This window comes from Tamandua tetradactyla, chromosome 22 (genome assembly GCF_023851605.1).
Source record: "Tamandua tetradactyla isolate mTamTet1 chromosome 22, mTamTet1.pri, whole genome shotgun sequence".
Lineage (NCBI taxonomy): Eukaryota > Metazoa > Chordata > Mammalia > Pilosa > Myrmecophagidae > Tamandua > Tamandua tetradactyla.
In genome coordinates, this window is record NC_135348.1 from 43,827,006 (window position 1) to 43,844,779 (window position 17,774).

At 37.5% G+C, this 17,774-nt stretch overlaps 1 protein-coding gene across 4 annotated transcripts in view; it reads left to right on the forward strand.

Annotated features, from left to right (window-relative positions):
- The window catches only part of ANKRD50 (ankyrin repeat domain containing 50), a 38,226-nt gene that overhangs the window by 10,229 nt on the left and 10,223 nt on the right, over nt 1-17,774 (forward strand). The gene's annotated exons all lie outside the window — the stretch shown is intronic.

The window sequence follows — 17,774 nt, forward strand, 5'->3', positions numbered from 1 at the left end:
CATGTAACTGCTTTAGAAAAATTTGTAGTCATTATGTCTTAATTATTGTTATTTTAATTGTTGATTTAGAGCTTTCCAGAAACTGATGGTCTTTTACAATTATGACTTGTGATTTGAATTCCTAGATACTGCGGTAGGTTGAATTATTTGCCTCTGCTGTTTGCCTTTCTATGTCCGTGGTCTTTGTTGTGTCCATGCGTATTTTATTGCATGTGGTTCCGCTGGAGGAAAAGTATATTTTTCTGCCCTTTTATTTTGGCCCAGCCTTGTGATTCGTTTTGGCCAGTGCAATGTTAGCAGATGTGATGATGATGGAGCTGTAAACGTGCTTGAGTGGCTGGCCTCACCCGCTTGTGCTTTTGTCCTCACGGGGCACGCTCTGGCTCGCGTGCTGGAGCCAGGAAGATGAGGGAGATGTGCAGTTTGTGCAATAGACTGGACCGTTCTGCAGCCTGATGCCACGTCCTTAGAGAGTACATCAGCAAACGCAGAGACACCTGGATAGTATAAATGTGTTTTGAGCCGCTGAGTTTTGGGGTGGCTTGTGATATATAGCATTACTGTGATAATAACTAATAATACAAAACTAATAAAATTATATTTCAAATGGGAAGTCATTAATTTTCATCAAAAATACAGGGGTCATCATTGATTCCTCCAGTTCACTCACCCCCTCAACTCAGTCCGTCAGCCGATTTTGTTCTGTTTCTGCCTCTCTCCATCACTGCTATTTGCATTATCTTTTTGCCCAGACAACTAAGAGTTTCCTAGGTGGTTTTTTTGTTGCTGCTATTTTCCCTCTTATCTTTTCAAAGTAGTAAAAGTATCCAATCATGTTTCTTTGGTTTGAAACCTGCCAATGGCTTCTCACTACCTTTTGAATAAAATCTGAGCATCTGGTAGCTGTTGCTGGCCCTTGCCTCATTCTACTCCATTCTTAGGCTTGCTCAGTGCGCTTCACCCACGTTTCCCGTCGTGTTTTCTGACACAGAGCACATGTTTGTGTGATTGTTTGCCCTCGTATCATTTAGATACCATCTTTAATGTTGCCACCTCAGAGAGCTTTCCCTACCCACTACCCACTGAGTCTTTAGATGCTTCCTCATCTAGTCATTTTTAAAAATCATATCATCCCACTTTATTTTCTTTATTTCTTCATTTTCAGCATCTGTCATGGTCTGAAATTATATTGTGCACTTACTGATTTTGACTTCCTGCCCTCTCACTGGAATGAATAGAGTCCTTGCCTAGTTTGATCTCTCTGCATCTCCAGGGCTGAAAACAGTATTTGTCACATAAAAGGGGCTTGTTAATTTGCTTTTTGAATTAGTGAATAAATATTAATATTTTCATCTTGAACATCATAATTTTGTCCACACTGATAACTTACATTGCTGTAACCATGTTCAGTTTTGAAACATTCCATGTTTTTCTGTGGAACAGTTTATATACATGCAAGTTATATAGCTATAGGTGAAAAGCTATAGATGAAAAATATTTTAAAACAATATTTGTGGTTATTTGTATCTTTTACAGTTTCTGTTGGAATTATTTTTTATCAAATGGAAAATCTCTTAGAAGTATCAGATTTATGTTATGTGATAAGAGTCATATGAGGCATCTTTTGCCTTCCATTAAATCATAGTTTCATGTGTGGAATTTCTGTCATTCTTTCTGAAATTAAGATTCATATTCTCTCGGAAAGGGGGGGAAGCTTTTGAAGCTTAAATCTCAATTAATATGTTGTTAAATTGCTGCCTTAGTGAGAGATGGCGCTCCACAGGAATTGGAAGGGAAAACTTAATGGCACTAAAGGGAAAGAAATGGTTGAAAAAAAGCAGTTTGTGGGGGAAGTGTAATTGTTCCCACCCTTTAAAGTGTTTCAGAGTTATACAGGAAAGTAAATAAAATAGGAAAGCAAATACCATGTGTACCTTCCCATTTTGCCATATTTGCTTTAAAATCAGGGTTTTTATATTGTTTTAAAGAAATAGTCCACTTTTGAGTCCCTTTGGTATCTCTTCTTAATTCTCTTCTACTCATGCCCCATAGGTGAGCCCTCTTGTGAATTTGCTTTTTTGTTTTACCAATGTAGTTTGACTATATAGGAAGGTATACATGTATATTATATACATGCATTTATTATATGGTATCATTTTGTACATTTTTAGTTCTATATAAGTGATTCTCAAATTTTTTGGCCCGGTCCCTTGCGTATCTTAAAAAAAAATCATTGAGGATCCCAAACAACTTTTGTTTATTGAGTTGTATTTATAAATATATGCTGTATTTTTAAACTGGAATATTTAAAATGTAGATTTACTAATGTATTTAAGAATAAATCTATTACATGTTATGATAAATAACATTTCAACAAAAAAACTATATTATCCAAGACAAAAAGAGAAAAAAACTTAAGTGGCATTGTTTTACTTTTTTTGCAAATACCTTTAATATTTGGGTTAATAAATGACAGCTGGATTATTCTATCTGCTTCTACTTGTAGCCATAGGAAAACTCCATTGTATTCTTAGGATAGAATGAAAGTGAAAAAAGGCAAGTAACTTCTTAGTGTTATTATGATCTTAAAAAAGTCTAGGGTCCAAGAGACCCTCAGAGACCTCTACATCACATTTTCTAAATAAATAATATTATACTGCAAGTACCATTCTGCAACATTTTCTGTTTAACATTCTTTTAAGTTTAAACATTTGTTACATGTGGATCTACATGATTCCTTTAACTGCTATTCAGTGTATAATTCCATTCTTTACACTACAATTCATTTGTATGTTTTTAAATTGACACACTTTTAAGAAGTGTCCAACTTTTTTACTTTTGCTAAACAGTGTTGCTGAGAATGTTCTTGGGTCGTTTTGTGTGCATATCCCAGGAATAAAGTAGTAAAGGATGAGGACAAGTTGCATACCTAGAAGTTCATGCATAAGTCATCGAGTAGCTATATTCATCTTCAACCCTGTGAGCTGTTACCACACTGCCCTTCAAAATTATACCAGTCTATACTCAAATAGCAGCGTGCCTGAAGTTCCCATTCCTCTGTTACATCACCAGCTCTTGCTGTCAGAGTTTTTTATGTTTTGGAAAATGAATGTAGGATGGTGTTTTACTATCACAGAGATCTTTGAACTTGTGGGTTGTTATAATGTTATAATAACATTTAAAGTTGGAAAGTGTGAGTCCTTCTACTTCGTTCCTTTTTTTTTTTTTTTTTTTTTTCCGAGATGTTCTGGACTCCTACCCTTTCATATAAATTTTATGATTGGCTCTCCATTTCTTCCAGAAAGGCTGTTGGAATTTTGACTGGGGTTGTGTTGAATCTGTAAATTGCTTTTGGTAGACTGACAGCTCAGTATTTAGTCTTCCAATGCACGAATATGGTATCTCCTACCATTTAATTAGATCTTATTTGATTTCTTTTAGCAGTGTTTTGTAGTTTTCTGTGCTTAAATCTTTAGACCCTTGGTTAAATGTATTGCTACGTATTTGATTCCTTTTGCTATTGTAATTGGAATTTTTTTCTTGATTTCCTCTTCATGTTGTCATGACTGGTATATAGAAACATTAATGACATTTTTACATTTTGATCTAGTACCCTGCCACTCTGGTGAATTTTATTAGTAGTTCTTCTAACTTTATTATGGATTTTTTTCAGTATTTTCTGTATAGAGGATCACATATGTACAAACCAGGAAAATTTTATCTCTTCCTTTACAATTTGGATGTCCTTTATTTCTTTTTCTTTCATAATTACTCTAGTTAGAACTTCCATTACAATATTAAATAAAAGTGATGACAGTGGACATTTGTCTCTTGTTCCTGATCCAGGAGGAAATGCTTTCAGTTTTTCACCATTTTATTGCAATGTTAGCTCTGAATTTTTCATATATGCTCTTTATTAGGTTGAGGAAGTCTCTTATTCCTAGTTTTTTGAGTATTTTTATCAAGAAATGGTGCTGGATTTTGTCAAATAAATTCTGCATCAATTGAGTTTGTGTTTTGCTTCTTTGTTGTGTTAAATGGCATATTACAGTAATTGATTTTCTTGTGTTGAACCAAATTTACATACCAGGGGGAAGTCCCACTTGAACATGGTGTATAATTCTTTTAATGTGCTGTTGGATTCAATTTGCTAGTGTTTTGTGGAAGATTTTTGCATCTATATTCATATGGGATACTGGTCTATAATTTTCTTTTCGTGCAGTATCTTTATCTGGCTTTAATATTAGGTTTATGTTGGCCTCATAGTATGAGTTAGTATTCTGGAATATTGAAGAGGATTAGTGTTAATTCTTTTGGGGATATTTGGTAAACATCCCCAGTATTTACCAGTGAAGCAATCTGGGTCCTGGGCTTTGCTTCTTTGGGAGGTTTCTGATTACTGATGTAATAGCTATACTTGTTGTTGGTCTATTGAGATTTTCTGTTTACACTTCAGTCAGTGGAGATAGTTTGTGTTTCTAGGTATTTGTCCATTTCATCTATGTTATGTAACTTGTTGACATACAGTTGTTCATAGTACACCCTTATAATCCTTTGTATTTCTTTATGGCCAGTAGTAATGTCCTGCCTTTCATTTCTGATTTAAACTATTTATATCATCTCTTTTTTGTTTTCTTTGTCATCTAGCTAAAAATTTGTTGATTTTATTGATCTTTTCCAGGAACTATCCTTTGGTTCATTGATTTGCTCTATTGTTTTATATTCTCTATTTCATTTATCTCTACTCTAATCTTTGTTATTTTCTTCCTCCTGCTCACCTTGGGATTAGTTTGCTCTTCTTTTTCTACATTCTCTGTACACTAAAGTCTCTCATTTGAAATCTTTCTTCTTCTTTAATATAAGCATTTAGAACTATAGATTTCCCTCTCAGCTTTGTCTTTGTTGTGTTTTGGTATGTTTTGTTTTTATTTTCATTTTCCTCAAGATATTTCCTAATTTCTCCTGTGATTTCTTCTTAAACATTGGATTTTTTAAGATTGTGTTTTTTTAGTTTCTATGTATTTGTGAATTGTCCATTTTTCCCTCTGTTACTGATTTCTAGCTTTGTTGCATTTTGGCTGGATATGATATGTTGTATGGTTTATGAATTTTTTTATACTTGTTTTGTGGTGTATTCTGGAGAATGATCTGTGTGCACTAAATGAGAATGTGCATTCTGCTCCTATTGGTGAAATGTTCCGTGTCTATTGGGTCTAGTTGGTTTATAGTATTGTTCAGGTCATCTATTTCCTTATAGATCTCTGTCTAGATATTCTGTCCATTATTGAGGGTGATGTACTGAAGTCTGCTTATATGAAGTAGAACTATGTATTTTTCCTTTGAAAAATGTCAATATTTGCTTCATATGTTTTTGAATTCTCCTGTTGAGTGCATATATATTTATAAATCTTATGTCTTCTTGTTGATTTGACTCTTTTATCAGTATTTAATGACTTGAAGTCTATTTACTGATATTGTTATAGCTACCCCAACTCTCTTTTGGTCACTGTTTGCAAAATATAAAATGTAAAATATAAAATATATATATACACACACACATACATACATATATGCATATATATATACATATATACATATTTTTTCTCATCCTTTCACTTTCCATCTACTTATGTCTTTGAATTAAACGTGAGTCTCTGGTAAACAGCATATAGTTGGATCACGCCTTTAATCCATTCTGCTGCTATTCCTAACCTTTAGACTAGAATTTACTTCATTTACATTTTTTTTTCTTTTGTATGGGCAGACACTGGGAATCAAACCCGAGTCTCCAGCGTGGCAGGCAAGAATTCTGCCACCTGACCACCGTCACACCACCCTACTCCATTTACTTTTAGAGTAACTACTGATAGTATTGGACTTTCTTCTGCCCTTTTGATACTTGGTTATACCTTTTTTGCGTTCCTTAATTTTTTCAGTAATTTCTACTTTCGTTTTTGATTTTTTTCTATTTTTATTATTTGGAGTGAGTCCCTTCTCATTTATTTCTTATATATTTTTCATAGTTGTCTTTGTGTTTACCATGGGGCTAAAATTAAATATCCTAAGTCTGTAACAATTAGTTAGATTTGATAACTTCAGTAACATACACGTAAATACTTTTGTAAACCCCTCTGTCCCCTCACCTTTTATTGTAGTTGTTAGAAATTATCTTTGTATTATTTTACATCCAAAACTATAGATTTGTCATTTGTATTTATGCATTTGCATTTTAGAACTTGTAAGAAGTAAAAAGGGTAGATACATAACAAAAATACAATACAGTAGTACTAGCATTTATAATTATCATAGGGTACCTTTATGGAGGTTTTTATTTCTTTATGTCACTTTGATCCACTGTCTGGTGTCCTTTCTTTTCAGTCTGAAGAATTTCATTATTACTTGTAGGGAATGTCCTGTTGTGATAAACTCCCTCAGCTTTTGTTTATTTGGTAATGTTTTAATCTCACTCATTTTTTTGAAAGACTGTCATTGAATATAAAATTCTGTTATTTGCAGTTGTTTTCTTTCTGCAATTTAAATATCTCATACCATTATCTTCTTGCCTTAATGGTTTTTAGATGAGAAATTGACTCACAGTCTTATTGGGACTTCCTTGTTAATAGAACACGGCTTTTCTCTTGCAGCTTGCAGCACTCTCTCCTGCCCTGCCATCCTACAGCCTGACCCTGTGTCCAGGAGCTCCTCTTCCGGCTTTTCCTGGCTTGGGGCGCTCTGGCTCTGGGATGTGCGTGCTCATGTCTTTCATTAAATCTAGGAAGTTTTCTGCCTTTATTTCTTTGGACATTCCTTCTGCCTCTTCTTTTCTTTCTTCCCCTTTAGAGGGTCTTTAATGCATCCTTGGCATCTTTAATGGTGTCCTCCAGGTCTCGTAGGCTGTGTTCGCTTTTTAAAAGTTTCTTTCTTCTCTTCCACCTTAATCATTTCAGTTGTCTTGTCTCTGGTTCATTGATTCTTCCTTCTGCCAGCTCCAGTCTGCTGTTGAAATTCCCTAGGGTGTTATTCGTTTCATTTATTGTAGTCTTTAATTCCAGTATTTATGTGTGTCTCCTTTTTACATTCCCTACATCTTTTGAGCCTCTCCTATTTTTAAATCCTTATTTTCTTTATGTACTTCGGTTCTTTCTCTAACTCTTCCTGTCCCTCCTTTTGCATGTTGGCAATCATCTTATTTAAAATCTTCGTTACTTACAGAATCTCTTCTTCCTTGATGGTTCTGGAGTTTTGTCTTGTTCTTTTGACTGGGCTATCATTTCCTATTTCTTTGTAATTGTGTGTCACCTTGGTAGTAGAAACTGAGATTTCAGAGATGGTAAAGATATTTCTCTAAAATCTTCTTGAAGTCTAAAAAAGATGTTGAGCCCTTGCTACTCTTCTTTAGAGTAACCGTAAGCAGCTTTTACCATATTTTGGCTTGTTACAAAGGTCCCTGACCTTGAAAGGCACTCACTCCTACTGATACATGAGTTTTTTGTTTTTTATAAGTATAACATGTCCTTTGGTAGCGGTTTAGTTTGTTTCTTTCTGGAGTCCAGACCTGAAGATCACACAAGTGGGCTTGTACCAGACTTTGAATTGTAGTAAGAATGGGATAATACCATAAAGATGGATGGAAGATAAATAGAAACATCTTATTTGTAGGTGTAAATGTAAGATAGAATATATGTAAAATAGCCCAAATTCTGTACAAATAAATTTACGAAAATAGCGTATAACTGAGAAGAGTATACGTTAAGCCCCTAGGATCTCACAGTAAGCCAATAATGAATGGTTGTTTGTGTTTAATTTTAAATATATGACACTGAAATGAATAAACAGTACCGTTCTGCATATCAATAAGGAAAATAGTGTATCCTTTAATTCATTTTATAAATATTTATAGGTCACCCAGTCTGTGCAAGGTCCTGTGCCAGGTATTAGAAATACACTGGTAAATAATATGTAGGCAGTACTTTACCACCTCACAACATTTTTGAAGATGAGTGTTGAACTATCGATTCCTTCCTTACTTCATTAATTATAGTTGATATAAGTGCTTTCATGACTGAATACTTAGAAGACCTTGACTGGTTTGCATCATAGGGTGGGAGTGTAGTCAGGGAAGACCCTCTGAGTGAGTGATATTTGAGCTGAACTCTAAAGAATGAATAATAACTTTGAAATGAAGAGGGGCAAAAATTATAGTAGGAGAGTGAGCAATATGTGTGAAGTCCTGAGAGTACAAGGAAGTGGTCTGTTCAGAGAGCTATCACCAAGGCTGCTGAGGTTAGAGAGGACAGAAAAACCATTGCTTTTGAGCTACTGTGATTGGTGTGGTCTAGTGATGGCAGTGGTAGGGATTTGATCTAAGAGTGTTGGTCTGTCCAGGTGGCCCTCAGAGTGCCAGCTGGAACGCTAGAAGACAACCCATAACAAAGACTTCTTTAATGACTTATTTGATATTACACATATTAAGGACAGTCCCGTGAGTTATGAATATTTGGACTACATCATTTGTCTTCCACATACACATAAACAGTAACTTATATTTTTATGATTACTTTTACATTTAGTTCACATAGAATAAAATTCTCTTTTTGAAGTGCAGTTCTATAATTTTGACAGGTGCCTAGAATCATGCATCTACAACAGTTGTGATATGGTTCCATCACTGCAAAATTCTCTCTTGCTGTCCTTTTGTAGTCAGTCCTTCCAACTCCAACAGCCACTCATCTTTTTTCTGTCCTTATGATTTTGCATTTTCCAAAATGTTACATAAATGGAATCATATAATAGGTAGCCTTTTGGATCTAGCTTCTTTAACTTGGCAAAATGCATTTAAAATTCATCAGTGTTATTATATGAGTCAGTAGTCTTCTCTTTTTCAGTGGTTGATTAGCATTTGATGATATGGATGTACCACCGCATTTACCCACTGAAGAACATCTGGTCTGTTTCCAGTTTTGAGGGGATTATGAATAAAACTGCTTTAAACATTCATATACAGATTTTTGTGTGGCTATAGGTTTTCAGTTTGCATAGGTAAATAAATATCTAGAATTGGGATTGCTGGATCATATAATATGAGTTTATGTAACATTTTAAGAAATTGCCAAACTGTTTTCCAAAGTGGCAGTACCATTTGGAGATGGATGTATCATTGCTTCACATCATCGCCAACATGGAGTATTTTCAGGGTTTTCATCTCTTTACTTCAGCAGTTCTGATAGGAGTCTAGTGACATTCCGTTGCTTCAATTTACGTTTCCCTAATGATGAATGATGTTGCTCGTATTTTCATCTGCTTATCTGTCCCCCCCATATCCTCTAAAGTGTCGGTTATGATCTGCCCACTAGAAGAAAACTGTTCTTGTTTATTTTCTTATGGTTGAGTTTTGAGAGTTCTTTATGTATTCTAGATACAAGTCCTATGTTAAAAACTTGCATTGCAAATATTTTCTCCCAATCTGTAACTGGTTTTCCATTCTCTTAATAGTCTTTTGCAGACACTGTATATGTTCATTTTGATAAAGTTCAATTTACCAGTTTTTTTCTTTTATGTATGATTTATGCATGATTTTTCTGTACCATCTGAAGACTTTCTACCTAATACAGGATTTACAAGGACTTTCTCTTAGAAGTTTTGTAGCTTTGTTTTACATTTAAAAGTCCATTTTTGTGTAAATTTTTATAAGTTTGAGGGTGAGTATTAAGATTTATCTTTATGCATATGATGTCCAATTGTCCACCATTTTTTCAGCATAATTTGTTGAAAAAAAAACTTTTTTTAAAATTGAATTACCGGGCCACGGTGGCTCAGCAGGCAGGAATGCTTGCCTGCGATGCCAGAGGACCCGGGTTCGTTTCCCAGTGCCTGCCCATGTTAAAAAAAAAAAAAAGAAAATTGAATTACCTTTGCATCTTTATTTTAAAAAATCATCAGACCTGTTTCTAGATTGTGTATGTGTCTGTTCTTTTGTAAATATCATACTATTTGATTACTCTAGCTGTGTAATAAATGTTAAATTTTTGGTTGTTATGAATCTTCCAACTTTGTTTTTCTCTTTCAGATTTTTTGTTTTGCTATTTTAGTGTCTCATGGTTATTTATTGAAAGCCAGGCATCTTATATAGACGAGCTGAGACAAGGTAAATAGCAGTACTTTAGCCCCACTGCTAAGCCTTTAGGGTGCAGAGTAAGTTAATATAGCCAGAAGTTGGTTGGAGTTGAGGTTTGTTACTGCTTTGGTTACTGTCAGCGTCTCAGGCTTCAAGTTCTTCTAGCGGTACTTTGTGTTTAGGGTCGGTCTCATTTGCCAGGTGCTTTTCTTGGTATCTGCTCTGTCCTCCATTCTGGAGTTCTTCCTTTAGCTCTCCACCTCAGAGAGGGTCTGTCTCTTTTGTCTTCCAACTCTCATGGTGATACGCCATTGATAATGGATGTTATTTGTCACTAGTAATCTGGGAGGCTGGGAACAGGAGGTCCCTGAGAAGCCCTCGGCTCCGACCCAGGGATACAGAGCATGTTTAAAATCAAAGTTTAGTCAGAAAACCAAAAAATGTCCCTGATTTTAAACATGCTCTGTATCCCTGGGTCGGGGCCGAGGGCTTCTCAGTGACCCTGCCCATTCCCTTGCTGTAATTCTGGGTCCAGCACCTTCCCCAGAGGTAGGGGGTCCCCCTCACCACCACCACCTCGTTGCTTCTTCTCCCAGCTGCAGTGAGTTTTCACTCATTCCCTAAGGGCAGTGTTGCTTATCAGTTCCGTCTCCCCATAGGGCTTTTATTCCATGGGTGATATAAGGATATATGTAGGAGAACAGTCTGGGAAGTAATTCATACCATACCCCTGCCAGCCAGCCAGGAGCTGTGCAAGTACATTTGTTTTGTTTTGTTTTGTTTTTCTTTTTTTTTTTTTTTTTTTTACGGCCCTGTGGATTTAGTGGAGAAAAATCTGCAAGAGAGTGTGAATTGTCACTTTATCTGTAGCTCTCAGGGGCTGCACACTCTTAGCAACCCACCTCTTCCTGCACCCATTGACTGACTTCTTTGGCTGACTTTTTCTTTTCAGGGTCCACCTGTACCTGCCCCAGGTGAGCAGGTGCTTCATCCTGTGTCTGTATGCAGATGTCTGTCTCTCTTTAGATTTTGTACTAGTTGATTGCCCTATGAACCTAAAAGATCAAGAAAAGTCAAACTTGCAACTTATCGGGCTTTTCTTGTATGTCTTGAAGGGACCTTCTTTCTAATTCTCTATACCTGCGTTGAGCAAGTAAGCAAGTGAACTGAAACCTGATGTTCAGCAGTAGCAATTTAAGTTTAAAGAAAATATTGTACATGTGATAAGATTCTGCCTATCTTTATCATTTATCCACTCTCTGTCTATATATCTGTGTCATTTCTCTATCATCTATCTGATAGCATATTCCTTGTAATATTTATTGTAGCTTTTAAAGGTTTAACCTCCAAAAAAATAGGCAGTAAGTAAATTCACTTTAACAAAGAAAAAGAACATCATTGGGTGTGTTTCATTTCAGAAATGCTCTTACAGTTTTCAGCTGCCCTTTTTGCCAGGAAATGCAAAGGCCAGTTACAGAAAAATAACCCTACCAATATTCATATTCAAGGCAGAATTAAAAAGGAGGGAAATCTAGGTAAAGGATTTTAAATTGCATTAATAAAGATGTTAACGCAATGCATATTTTCCAAAGCAGTATAAATGAATGGAGCAAAGGTATAATTAACAAAATTAGAGGTGCTTGGGCAGGTACCAGGAAATGAACCCAGGTCTCTGGCACGGCAGGCAGGAACTCTGCCTCCTGAGCCACCGTGACCCCCCAAAAAAACATATTTTGGCCTGTGGAAAGGGGATGCTGCCATAAAATCATAAAAACAGGTCTCTTAGCAACTCTTGAATCAAAGTAGGAGTAAAAACAAAAATTTTATTGTTGAATGTTCATAAAATGATAACTATATTGCTATAATTACAGTCCATAGGATAGAGCTAAAGTAGTACACCGAGGAAAATTCCTAGCCTTTGGTATTTGTGTTAATGATTTACAAAGCAGAAGAGTGAATTATTCTTTAAGTCCAAGAAATTAGAAAATGAAAATAACAAGGAAAACAGAAATAAATTATTATAAAAGTAGAATGTTTTAAAATACAAAAGTGAAAAAAAAATGTTAAAATTAAAACATAAGAATTGATTTCTTAGGGGAAAATGAAAGAATACATAAACCATTAGCCATCTTAATCAAGAAAAGAATGGGAGAAAATGCGTATGTAAAAAATAAAAGAATTTAATGAAATAATCATGAGTTCTGAGAAACGAATCAGGTTGAATTTGTCAGTACATAAAGTAAGTGATTTGGGGTGGTGCGATGGTGGCTCACAGGCAGAGTTCTTGCCTGCCATGCCGGAGACCAGGGTTTAATTCCCAGAGCCTGCCCATGCAAAAAAAATAATAAAGTATGTGATTCATCATGGCCAACCAGGTTTATTGCACAAATTTGAGTTAGTTTAACATTCAAAAGTTAGTTGGTATACTTCCTCATAATAACAGAATCAAAAAGAGAAAAACAGACAAACAAAAGCAAAACAGATGGTCCTTTTAATAGATGCAGAAAAGGTATTTGATAACATTTAACATCTGTTTTGGATCCAAACCCTCACTAGACTTAGAATTTAAGGGAACCTCTTTAACCTGATAAAGAGCATCCACATACACACACAAAAAAATGTGTGTATTATAATAATTACAGATGTGCAATGCGCCGTAGTGGCTAGGAGTACAAATTAGGTGGCCAGCCATCCTGTTTGCCCAAGAGGGAGGGTGGGGTGGGGCATGGGGGAGAAGAGGAGAGTTCTGTGGCTCTTTCAGTGCTTAACACCAGGAAACCCTTACAAGTGGTTGTCCTATTATAGGTTCTGGAGCTCGGCCTTGGGCTTGAATCCCTAACACTTAACTTCTTTCTTCATCTCGATTTTATAATAGTACTCATCTTAAAGAGTTAATATGAGAATTGAATGAATTAATGGGCTTATAATGTACAGAAAACTTGGAGCATTGAATTAAAATGTAGTGATGTTAGTGATAGTTCAGATTATATATAGACATATATATATGTCTATATATAATATAGATATATTTTGCAGTTTTTTGGAGATATATTCACATACCATATGTGCTGGTTTGAAAGTATCATGTACCCCACAAAGCCATGTTTTAATCCTGATTTAGTCTTTTGAGGGCAGCTGTTTCTTTTAATCTTTATTCAACATTTTAGGTTGGAATCTTTTGATTAAATTATCTCCATGGAGATGTGATGTATTCAACTGTGTTTTTTGACCTTTGATTGGATGGAGGTATGACTCCACCCATTCCAGGTGGGTCTTGATTAGTTTACTGGAATCCTTTAAAAGAGGAAACATTTTGGAGAGAAACTTCACAGCTGAAAGAAAGGTCAGAAGCCTCACAGCCAACAGAGAAAGTGGATGTAGACACTTGGAGAACAGTTGCTTCAGAAAATAAACAAAGAAGTCTGGAGATGCTTGGAGCTCAGCAAACATTGCCGTGAGATGTTCAGCAAGCCAGAACCTGTGGAGAGAGCCAAGGGAAGCCAAGAGATGAAAGCCGGCCCTGGAGAAGCAAAGTGAGGAATGCGCACAGGAACAGAGGCTGAAAACAACAGAGCCCAGGGACAAGGGACCAGTGGATGCTAGCACATGACTTCACAGCTGACAGCCGTTCCAGACTTGTCATCCTTTCTTTGAATTAAGGTATCTTTCCCTGGATGCCTTACTTTGGACATTTCCATAGGCTTAGAACTGTAAACTTGTAACTTATTAAATTCCCGTTTTTAAAAACCGTTCCAATTCTGATATATTGCATAACACAGATTTTGGTACTAGAGAAGTGGGGTGCTGCTGCAGTTTGCAGATGCCAAACATGTTGGAATGTTTTTTTTTGATGGATAAGGGGAAGATTTTGGAAGGATTGTGAGGAGCTTCATAGAGAAGGCCTAAAGTGCTTTGAAGAGACTGTTGGTGTAAACACAACCACTGCCAGTCTGGGCAGAGAGGGGCAAAAAAGAGACAAATTGGAGTTTGAAGAGTGAGAACATTGGAAGCTAAGGTCTGAAGCCAAGAAACCTCAGTCCAGGAGAGTGGCCCACCTGTGTATGTGGGGAAGGTGAGTTTGCCCCAGGAGCGGAGGGTGGGCCTCCCGCTTCACTGCTCTGGAAGAGCTTTGCCACCCCAGGCATTGGAGAGGGTAGAGCACATAAACCACAGGTTGGAGGGAGCCTGCCTGCCTCCTCATTGTTCTGGAGGGGTTGAGCGTGTGCCCCAGAGATGGCAGAGAGCCTTGACACTTCCCTGAAGCTTGGAGAGGGCAGAGCTGAGGAAAAGGTGGTCTCCCCTCATCCCCCAAGATCGCAGCCACCCCAGTGTTTGGAGAGCGCAAAGCCACTGTGTAGGTCCTTGGAAAGCATGGGACTGCTGCCTTCTAAAGACCCGAGGATAAATAACTTTCAGACTTTGAAATCCGGTGGAGTTTGTTCCACAAGTTTTCAGAACTGTTTGGATCCTGTGACTGCTGTGTTCCTTTTGATTTCTCCCTGTGGTAATGACAGCATGTATCTTATAACTGTCCCTTCTTTGTATATTGGCAGCAGCTAGCTTGTTCTGAATTTCACAGGTCCAGAGCTAGAAGAGAACTTTTGCCTTAGAACGGACCATGCCTGCCTGCCTGTAGCTGACTTTGTTGAGATTTTGTACTGGTTTTAATTTTATATTGTATTTGTGTTGCTGCTGAAATGATTTAAGGGTTTGTGATATTATGATGAAACAAATGTATTTTGTATATGCAATGGTTTATTGCATTGTATGCGGGACCGATGATGGTTGATGGGTGGACATGTGGTAGTTAGGTTCAGATGTTAACTTGGCCAGGAAATGATGCCCCGTTATTCTGTTTCTGTGAGCTTAAATCATCAGGATGTGAAATTCATTTATGACTGATTACATTTGCAGTCAACTAAGGGGAGTGCCTTCCACAATGCTTGAGTGAGGTTTAATTTAATTAGCTGGAAGCTTAAAAGAGAGAGGTCAGAAGGGAGCTCAGCAGCTCAGCACACCTCATCTCAGCACTCGCAGCTCAGCCCAGATGTTTGGAGATGCAGAAAGGAATTGCCCCAGGGAAAGCTGATGGAACCTAGAAGCCAGGAGAGAAGGCCAGCAACCATTGCTGTGTGCCTTCCATGTAATAGAGAACCTCAGCTGGAAGCTAGCTGCCTTTCCTCTGGAGAGCTCTACATTTTTAACTAAATAAATCACCTCATTAGAAGCTGATCATCTCTGTTGTGCTACATTCTGGCAGTTTTGGCAGACTAAAACAGGATACAAACCATCGGAAGTACACAATCACTGGCTCACAGTGTCATTATATAGTTGTGTATACAACTCCATCATCCAGATTTTTTTTTGTATGCTGTATGGTGGGGTCACATTTCATTCTTTTTCCATGTGAGTGTCCCATTATTGCAGCACCATTTGTGGAATTTTGCTTGTTTGTTTGATTGTTTGTTTTGGGAAGTGCATGGACTGGGAATTGAACCCAGGTCTCCCACGTGGCAGGTGAGAATTCTGCCACTGGACTGTCCTTGCGCCCCCAGACCCTATTTTAAGTTCTAAGGCATGGTCACCTGTCCCAGCATTCCTCCTGGAACTGGTCTGCTTCAGCCTCTTCTGCAAGCGCAGCCAGTCGTCTTTCCAAGCACTAATCTGGATTTATTGATGTTCTTCTTAAAAGTCTTCTACTCCTGCGAAGTCCCAATATGATAAAGCTTAAAAAGCCTAGTGTATGCTCATTTTCACCATTTCTTCCGTCCACACTTCATGTACTGGTTTTTCTCTTTAGGCTTTTACGAATGCTGTTACTGCTACTAGATTTTTCCCCCTTTTGTTCTCCCCTCCCCTAGCTTTTTCTCTTAAGCTTCTCCTAGCTTAACTTACTGCCTTTGATCCCCCAACTTCCCTGACTGCCCTACTACATTCCTGTCAAAAAGTTGGTTTTAAATTAGCTTCCTACATACCCCTTCAGAATTGATTAGCTCTGAAGTAACACTCGTTATACTATATATATATATATGTTTAAAAAACATATATATATATAGTATAACAGTCATTATACTATATATATATGTTTAAAAAAATTTTATACTACATTTTGATGTCTGGTTTTCAATTATCCTTCTTTGTGCTCAGAGCAGAGAAAATGCATATATAATATAAACTAGATTTTCCCGAATTTAGCATGTTTCTCCTGTCTTCTCTTTATCTTATTTTTTTTCACATGGGCAGGCACCGGGAATCAAACCCGGGTCCTCTGGCATTGCAGGCAAGCATTCCTGCCTGCTGATCCACTGTGGCCTGCCCTCTTTATCTTCCTAGAGAATTGTAATTGGGTCTTCAAAACCTAGTTCACTGTAGACACCTAATATTTGAATATTTCTCTGATATCCTTTCTTTGCCTTCCTTACCTACTTCCCTTGATTTGGTTGATCATTTTTTCTTTACCATGCAAGTAATTTTACTACTTTTTATCATACCGCTTAGGACACTGTGTTGCAGTGTTACCCCATCCTGGAGTGCTACTGTACCAGACATTCATTCTGGTTTCCCTGGGGGAAGGCACCGGGCCGGGTCCTGGGGTGCACTGATGAACAGAGCCACCATCGCCACTTTCTTAGGGTAATCATGGTCCAGAGACAGAAGCAGACGTGTATCAGTTAGGGCCCTCTCCAGAAACAGAACTAACAGGATATGTGTGTTTTAAGAGATTTATTTTAAGGAATTGGCTCAAGTGACTAAGGACTGAGATTTGTAGGCTGGGCAGCCGGGTGGAAGTTCTGATGACAGTTGATCATTGAAGTATTGAGTCTCGAATAGGGGAGGGCAGCAGGCTGGAGAAGATCGGTCTGGATGAAGGGCTTCTCTCTGGAGCCTTCAGTTCTTTCCACCTGGTTAGATGAGTTCCCCTGCATCATGGAGGATAACCTCCTTTACTAAAAGTTGACTGACTGTAGATGCTAATCCCATCTGCAGATGTCTCAGCAACGACTGGATACCATAACCTAGCCACGCTGACATAGAAAATTAATCATCACAAACATTAATGGCATTAAGTAAGTAACTATAAAATAGCTCATGTGATAATGCTGTGAAGGAGAAATATGTGATGTTATTAAATGTCAACATATAATAGGGTTTCAGCTTTGAGAAAGTGACTCTCAAGCTTATACATGAGAAGGGAAGGGAAGGGCGTACCAATCGGAGGAACTGTGAGTGAAAAGATGTTTATGTAATCCGACACGCAGAAGTCTAAGGAAGGCTGGTGCGGCTGGGGGACAGGGTCCTCCGGCTCTGGTGCTCCCTCACTGGTGAGCCCCGCAGTGGCCGGGGGTGGCTCTGGTGGCCCCAGAGGACGGAGGTGGTGGGAGTCTGGCCTAGGGCGTCGGTGCTAAAGACGAACCTGGATTGAGAGTCTCTTAGAGAGGGTTTTTATAGGACGTAGCGATGAGTTGGATCTTGGTAATGATGGAATTGGAATTAAGAAGAAGGATGCAGAAACGATAGTTTGTGAATATTATGAAAATAGCTGGATGGATTATGTTCTCTTTACTGTTGTGTCTGTTCAGCACTTTATTTGCCACGTAGCACAGCACACATCAAGTAAATATTTGATTAAAATGAATGAGATTGTTTTAGTTATGAATAA